Raw genomic sequence first — 8361 nt, 5'->3', positions numbered from 1 at the left:
GACTCCCAACCACTGTGCCACCAGGGAAGCCCCTCTCATTCTTTTTGACTCAGCAATTCCACTTCTAGGAATCTCTTAGAAAATACTCAGCAATGCTGGGCAAAATTTGTATTAAAAGTTTTTCATTACAGTATTATATATAACAACAACAGAAGAAAGGAATTCACCCATTAGTTCAGCAGTAGGGTTTGTGGGATAAATGATGGCACTCCCAGCCCACGAAACATGACCCAGCCATTAGAAGTGATGTGGTAAAAGAAAAGTCAGTGTCATTTTTCTGAAAGTGTCGAAAATTCAATGATGAGTAAAATAAGTAGGATTCAAAATTATACATACATAGTGTCATTCACATTGTATTCAGTTGCGTTGGGTTGGGTTGTATTGTATTGTATTGTATGCCTGGAAGGAAATCTCCCCAAAGGTTAACACTGTATGCAGCAATACTGGCTAAATTTACTGAGCAGGGCAAGGCAGGATATGCATTGATCTCATTCCCCTTCATAACAACCCCTGAGATGGCCTTTTATGATTCCCATTCCACAGGTGGGACCATTGAGGCACAAGAAATTAAGTTTCTCATCAAGGCCAAGATTGTCTGACTCCAGAGCCCACATTTTCTATACTCTTCTCTATAGACAGTCTCTTGGTGTGCCTTTATGGGTAAGTGGTTAAAACTTTTTGTATGCTTTTAAAACTTATTTTCTAAGCTGTTTACGATGAGCATCTATCACTTATATAATCAAGAGGGGGAAGGCAATAAAATGATTTGTTTAGGCAAAGTGTCCAGAAGTTCTGGAAGGCCGTACATACCCAGGTGTTTGCAACAATTATCTCCAGCTGGTGGGAGGACTAGAGCATTCTGGTCTCTTTATCTTGCTCTGTTTTGTCATTTTTTTCTGTAGAAAGTGAGCACAGGCATTATTTAGAGTTGGGATATGTTTGGTGTCTGGGGCTTCCACAGGGTCTGCAGCAGCTGGAGGGGGCCTGCTCTGAGGGGGGGCGGGGTTGGCGTCTCCAGCCCCCTGCTCGCCTTCTGCCCCCCGGCCCCTGGTCGCTCCTCCCTGCAGGAAAAATGCCAACACCAGCTTGTGTCTCTCCTCCTTCCCTCCCAAGAGGGCTGTGTCCTTGCTCATGTGTAACTTTCAATTAACCAGGCACCAGGCTCCGGCTCAGAGGCTGAGCCAATGTGCCAAGGAGGAAAAGAAAAACCAGCCCAACAACTCTGGGGAGGACATTTCCTTTTAACTAAAGTGAGAATCAGGGTGGCTCTGAAACCCCTGTGTGCTGAACGGTGACGTTGGCCAGGGAGGGCAGGGCAGGCTGGGGTGGAGGGCAGGGCAGGCTGGGGTGGAGGTCGGAGGGAGCAGGGCTGTGGGGAGGGAGCCACCTCCTATCCCTGCAGCTCCCTCCTGAGGCCCCTGCAGGACTGGGGTCTTCTAATTGCAGTGAGGAAGGGTGGCTGATCTCAGAACCCAGGACCCCCCGAGAGGGCCCCTCCCCGCAGATGAGATTACTGTGACTACTAGCTGTTAGTGGTGTAGGGGAGGCGGGAGAATGTGGTGTGGGCCACAGGGGCGAACAGGGGCTCTGTGTCTCCAGGCCTCCTTGCTCCTTCTCCTGCTCCCCTTGCCCCCCTTGCTGGCCGGCCTGGCTTCTCGGGTTGTCTACTCAGACAAAATGAAGGGGAGGAAGGACCCTCCCTGCCCATGTTTGTCCCTTCTCTTGAGCCATCTCCCCAGAGGCCTGGCAGCAGGGCTGAGGTTCAGGTGATGGTGGGTGATGCTGGTGCTGGTGGTGGTGATGGGTGCAGTCATTGTGGCCAGCAGTTATTGAACATGGTTGTCCCTCAGGGTGCACCAGTGAGAGAACGGACTGAAGAGCTCAGCCTCTGCTCTCCCTAGCTGTATGACCGAGGGCAAAGTGATCCACCTCTCTGGGCCTCTGTTTCCTCATCTGTAAAATAGGGTTAATAGTGAGTCCTGTCTCATAAGGCTGTTGTGAGAATTAAATTAATAAATATGTGTGAACTTTAAGAACAGTGCCTGGTACATGACCTGCACTCAATAAATGTTAACTGTTATTAAAACATTTATACAAGCTAATTCATTGGTCCATCCCGATATCTCACCTGGTAGTCACTTTCATTATCCCGTTTGGCAAATGAAAACACAGAGGCACAGGGAGGCTAGGGAGCCTGCCCAAGGTCACACAGCTCTTCTGGTAAGGAGAGGAGCAGGATTCAGGGCCAGGCCCCAGGGCTCCTGGCCTGCACGCTGGGTCCTCAGTTTATTCTGCTTCTCAGTGTGGACGTGTGGATGTGGAAATCAGGCATGCATTGTACTTTGTAGCAGTTTTTTTAAGATGACAGATATTAAGGGAGTTGAAAGGGCGGAGGCTCAGGGGTCAGGCAGGTGTGTTCAAGCCTCCATGGGGCTGCTTTCTCAGTGTGTGCCTTTGGGCAAGTCACTCAGCCTCTCTGTGCCTCAATTTCCTTGTCTGTGAAATGGGATCCCTGCCCCTTCTCAAGGAGGCAATAGAGTAAGAGGCATTGCAGGAACAGCCCCTGTGCAGGGTTGTGACATGGGGTGGGGAGGGTATGGCCACCAGAAGAAGGGCCTGTCCCCTGTAGATCCTGGACCCCTGCCCCTGGAAGGGGATCCTCCTCCCTCCTCCACTCTCTGCCCCTCTCAGTGGTTCTGAGTCCACAGAACAGCCAGAGGCAAAACCCTGGACCGCGTAACCACCACTTCCTGCAAAGTGATGAAGCATCAGGCTCCCATCACTTGAGATCTCAGCGGGGGCCCAGTCAGCTGGGCTTAGAGGAGGGAAGGGGGGCCTGCTGAGGGCAGCTGGGGCTGGGAGGCAGCGAGTGAGAACCCCACAACACTGGCTACTGTAATCCGGTCACTTCCACAGACAGCTAGGCAGCCCGGGACCCCCTCGTCTGGCTCTTCCCCACCTTCCTCGAGTCCCGCTCCCTCCAGCCCAGCCTCCAGCTGCAGCAGAGGGATCTGTCTAGGATGCAGATCTGATTTAATCTTGTCACTCTCTTGCCTAAAACCTTCCAAGGCTCCCCATCTCCCTCCATCCCTCCCCATGAAGCCCAGACTCTTTGCCATGATCCGGGGAGCCCACATCCACCTGGTCTGGGGCTGGGGTCCCTCTTCCGTCCTTTCTGGTCACTGCCCTCCCTCACGTCCACTGTTAACTAACTCTGAGCTCCCTGAACATTCCTTTGCCGTGCTGTCTCACCTCCACACTCGCAGTTCCCTCTGCAGGAAGCCCCCTTCCTGCTCCTCCTCCACCCCACCCCTCCTGAAAACTGCTGCACTTGGGGAAGCCCTCCCTAACACTCCCCTAACTCCAAGCCGAGTTAGCTGCTCCTGCTAAGGGTTTCCACAACTTCTCAGCTTCCCTCCTTGAGCATTTGTCGTACTCTGTTGTAATTGCTTAAAAATATGTCTCATCCATTGGGCTTAGGGAACTCCTTGAGGTTAGGGACTAATTGGGGCTGCTTGTCATTAAAATAATGGTGCCTGGAACTGAGAAGGTGCTTAAGGTCTGATGGATGGGTGAATGAGTGGATGGATGGATGGATGGATGGATGGGCGGTTGGTGGATGATTGGGTAGATGGGTTGCTGAGTGGATGGATGGGTGGATGGATGGATTGATGCGTGGATGGATGGATGGATAGATGGGTAGGTGGATGAACAGACAAGTAGCTGAGTGTCAAGAGGCGATGATATATTGGTGGATGAATAATAAGAGTATAGATAGATTAATCATAAATTGTGGATGAGTAGGTGAGAGGATGGATACATGAATGATTGGAAGGCTGGTGGACACATAGACAGATGAATGGATGCTGGTCCTTCCTCAATTATTAGAGGGAGTAAAGCTCTAGTCTTGGATTTCAAGGTTTGGAAGGCCACTGCACCTGCCCACCAGCCTTATCTTTGATAGTCACAATAACAGTAACATATTCCTAAATCAGACTTCTTTTTTTTTAAATTGAGGTGAAATTACCAAAAAATCAACCATTTTATAGAGAACAATTCAGTGATGTTCAGTCCATTCACAACGTTATACAACCACCTCTATCTTGTTCCAAAACATTTCGTCACTCCAAAATAAAACCCCACTAAACAGTTTCTCCTCATCCTCCCCTCCCCCAGGCCCCGGTAAGCACTAACCTACTTTCTGTCTCTATGGATGTACCGTCTCTGGACATTTCATATAAATGGAATCATACCATATGTGAGTTTTTGTGTCTGATTCTTAAATCAGACTTCTTGTGGGCAATAAAAACTAGTTTCTGAGATTAGCAAGGAATCTGTAAAATGGGGATATGACCACTCCTGCCTGGTCACTCTTGCTTGGAAAGAAAAAGAGCTTACAGAAGCAGCTGGGGCTGAGAAGCAGGCAGGAGAGCCTTCGGAGCCACAGGCTATAAAGTGGTTTGGAGAACTGCTGACCTCCCAGGGTGGCCAAACACCGGGCTCAGGGGCTGGCGGGCAGTGAGAACTTAGTAAGTAGGGAACAGGGTGACCCTTAGTGTGAACGGCAGGAAGAGGAATAAAGATTCCCCTCACCTCCTGGCTCTGCGATGGTCACAGAGAGAAACTTTCTCTCGTCCACATCAGTAAACACAAATAAATACCAATAAACAAGTAACACTTGCTGTGTTTTCACTTTTCCTGACTACCCTGCAGAGGGTCTTATCAGGAGACCTATTTTACAGATGCTGAAGTGGAGGCTCAAAGAGGTGAAGAGACTCACCCAACACCACACAGCAGAAAAGTGGCTGAGCTGGGCTTGAGCCCACATGTGTCCCGTGCCAGCCCGTGCACTTTCCCCTATAAATGCTGCCCCTTTCTCTCTTCTCCTCTGCCTGCTCCTTGTTGGGGCCTTGCCACCCATCTGCACTGGATTCAAACCCTTAAGGACATAGGCCCCTGTATCCCACCCCCTGGAATCTTCTTCTTAACCACTTCCTGCTGCCCCTGGAGCCCCAGACAGGCCCCCTCTTCTGCCAGCATCTCTGCTCCCCTAAAGGCAGCAACCAAAGGCCTCTTCATGGCGAGAGGCTGCCACATGGTGTCCGTGCTGAGTATAGCAGCCACAGAGAAAAATAGAGACAGGAGTCTGAGAATTAATTCCCTGCCCAGGCTGCAGCACCTCACAGCTCCTGTGACGGGCCCTGTTCCAGGTGGTTTACCTGCATTGATCTCATCCAACCCTTACTGTAACACTACAAGAACCACTTCCTGCGTATGTAGTAGGGACTCAGAAATACATGTGACAAAAAGATAAAACGGTGATTCCTCTTGTATGAGGTCCCTAGAGTATCCAAAATCATAGAGACAGAAAGTAAAATGGTGGTTTCCAGGGCCTGGGGGCGGGGGATGGGGAGTTGGTATTTAATGGGGACAGAATTTCAGTTTGGGAAGATGAGAAAGTTCTGGAGATGGATGGTGGTGATGGTTGCACAACAGTGTGAATGTACCTGCACACTTAAAAAATTAAAGAATAAAAACCATATGATCATCTTAGATGCACAAAAAGCTTTTGACAAAACTCAACACCCACTCTCCAGAAAGTAGGCATAGAGGGAACCTACCTCAACATGATAAAGGCCGTATATGACAGCCCCACAGCAAGCATCACTCTCAATGGTGAAAAACTGAAAGCATTTCCTCTAAGGTCAGGAACAAGACAAGGATGTCCACTCTCTCCACTCTTATTCAACATAGTTTTAGAAGTCCTAGCCACGGCAATCAGAGAAGAAAAATAAAAGGAATCCAAATTGGAAAAGAAGAAGTAAAACTATCATGTCATTTGCAGATGACATGATACTGTACATAGAAAATCCTAAAGATGCCTCCAGAAAACTACTAGAGCTAATCAGTGAATATGATTAAGTGGCAGGATATGAAATGAATGCACAGAAATCTCTTGCGTTCCTATACATTAACAACAAAAGATCAGAAAGAGAAATTAAGAAAACAATCACATTTGCCATCACAACAAAAAGAATAAAATACCTAGGAATAAACCTACCTAAGGAGGCAAAAGAACTGTACTCAGAAAACTATAAAACACTGATGAAAGAAGTCAAAGATGATGCAAACAGATGGAGAGATATACCATGTTCTTGGATTAGAAGAATCAATATTGTCAAAATGACAATACTACCCAAAGCAGTCTACAGATTCAGTGCAATCCCTACCAAATTACCAATGGCATTTTTCAGAGAATTAGACAAAAAATTTTACAATTTGTATGGAAACACAAAAGACCCTCAAGAGCCAAAGCAACCTTGAGGGAAGAAAATGGAGCTGGAGGAATCATGCTCCCCGACTTCAGTCTGTATTACAAAGCTACAGTAATCAAGACAATACGGTACTGGCACAAAAAACAGAAATACAGATCAATGGAACAGGATAGAAAGCCCAGAGACAAACCCACACACTTGTGGTCAACTAATCTATGACGAAGGAGGCAAGGATATACAATGGAGAAAAGACAGTCTCTTCAATAAGTGGTGCTGGGAAAACTGGATAGCTCCATGTAAAAGAATGAAATTAGAACACTCCCTAACACCATACACAAAAATAAACTCAAAATGGATTAAAGACGTAAATGTAAGGCCAGCCACTGTAAAACTCTTAGAGGAAAACATAGGAAAAACGCTCTCTGACATTAATCACACGAAGATCTTTTTTGACCCACCTCCTAGAGTAATGAAAATAAAAACAAAAATAAGCAAATGGGGCCTAATGAAACTTCAAAGCTTTTGCACATCAAAGGAAACCATAAACAAGACAAAAAGATAACCCCTAGAATGGGAGAAAATATTGGGTTGGTCAAAAGGTTTGTTTGGTTTTTTCCGTAAGATGACTCTAGTAGCACTTAGTTGTCTTTAACTTCATTTGAAACAATTTTGTTAGATTGTATGTGACAGCTGTCATATCAGCATGCATTTAAACAAAGATTTATCAAAATTGGTGAATTTTTGTGTAGCCATTTTAATATTGAAAATGGAATTAAAAAAGCAACATTTTCAGTGTATTATGTTTCATTATTTCAGGAAAGGTAAAAACACAGCCGAGATTTGTGCAGTGTATGGAGAAGGTGCTGTGACTGATCAGACGTGTCAGAAGTGGTCTGCAAAGTTTCATGCTGGAGATTTCCCGCTGGATGATGCTCCACAGTCGGGTAGACCAGTTGAAGTTGATAGCGATCAAATTGAGACATTGAGAACAATCAACGTTATACCACGCGGGAGATAGCCAACATACTCAAAATATACAAATCAAGTGTTGAAAATCATTTGCACCAGCTTGGTTATGTTCATCGCTTTGATGTTTAGGTTAAGCAAAAAAAACCTTCTTGGCCGTATTTCTACATGCGATTCTTTATTTAAACATAATGAAAACATTTCATTTTTAAGACAAATTGTGACACATGATGAAAAGTGGATGCTGTACAATAATGAGGAATGAAAGAGATCGTGGGGCAAGTGAAATGAACCACCACCAACCACACCAAATGCTGGTCTTCATCCAGAGAAGGTGATGTTGTGTAAGTGGTGGGATTAGAAGGGAGTCCTGTATTATGAGCTCCTTCCGGAAAACCAAACGATTAATTCCAACAAGTACTGCTCCCAATTAGACCAAATGAAAGCAGCACTCGATGAAAAGTGTCCAGAATTAATCAACAGAAAACACATAATCTTCCATCAGGATAACGCAATACCGTGTGTTTCTTTGATGACCGGGCAAAATCTGTTACAGTTTAGCTGGGAAGTTCTGATTCATCCATCTTACTCACCAGACATTGCACCTTCGGATTTCCATTTATTTTGGTCTTTACCAAATTCCCTTAATGGAAAAAATTTCAATTCACTGGAAGACTATAAAAGGCACCTGGAACAGTTCTTTGCTCAAAAAGATAAAAATTTTGGGAAGATGGAATTATGAAGTTGCCTGAAAGATGACAGAAGGTAGTGGAACAAAAGGGTGAATACGTTATTCAATAAACTTCTTGGTGAAAATTAGAAATGTGTCTTTTGGGCTTCCCTGGTGGCGCAGTGGTTGAGAGTCTGCCTGCTGGTGCAGGGGACACGGGTTTGTGCCATGTCCATGAGCCATGGACACGCTGAGCCGTGGCCGCTGAGCCTGTGCGTCTGGAGCCTGTGCTCCGCAACGGGAGAGGCCACAACAGTGAGAGGCCCACATATCACCAAAAATAAATAAATAAATTAATAATAATAATAATAAATTAATAAATAAATAATGTGTCTTTTATTTTTACTTAAAAACCAAAGGTACTTTTTGGCCACCCCAATATTTGCAAAT

The 8361-nt window shown here is 45.9% G+C and overlaps 1 long non-coding RNA gene across 1 annotated transcript; it reads left to right on the top strand.

The window, feature by feature from the left end:
• Nucleotides 1-2003: 2003 nt before the first annotated feature.
• On the top strand, nucleotides 2004-8068 carry LOC113613267 (uncharacterized). Its single transcript, XR_003430142.1, has 3 exons — nucleotides 2004-2020; nucleotides 4264-4268; nucleotides 7955-8068. It is a non-coding gene; the product is annotated as an uncharacterized LOC113613267 (long non-coding RNA).
• Nucleotides 8069-8361: the final 293 nt, after the last annotated feature.

Source organism: Aethalodelphis obliquidens, unplaced genomic scaffold, assembly GCF_003676395.1.
Source record: "Aethalodelphis obliquidens isolate GAN/ISIS:26980383/991018 unplaced genomic scaffold, ASM367639v1 scaffold86, whole genome shotgun sequence".
Taxonomy (NCBI): domain Eukaryota; kingdom Metazoa; phylum Chordata; class Mammalia; order Artiodactyla; family Delphinidae; genus Aethalodelphis; species Aethalodelphis obliquidens.
The sequence above is the reverse complement of the archived record's forward strand: the minus strand, read 5'-3'. Positions and strand labels throughout refer to the sequence as shown.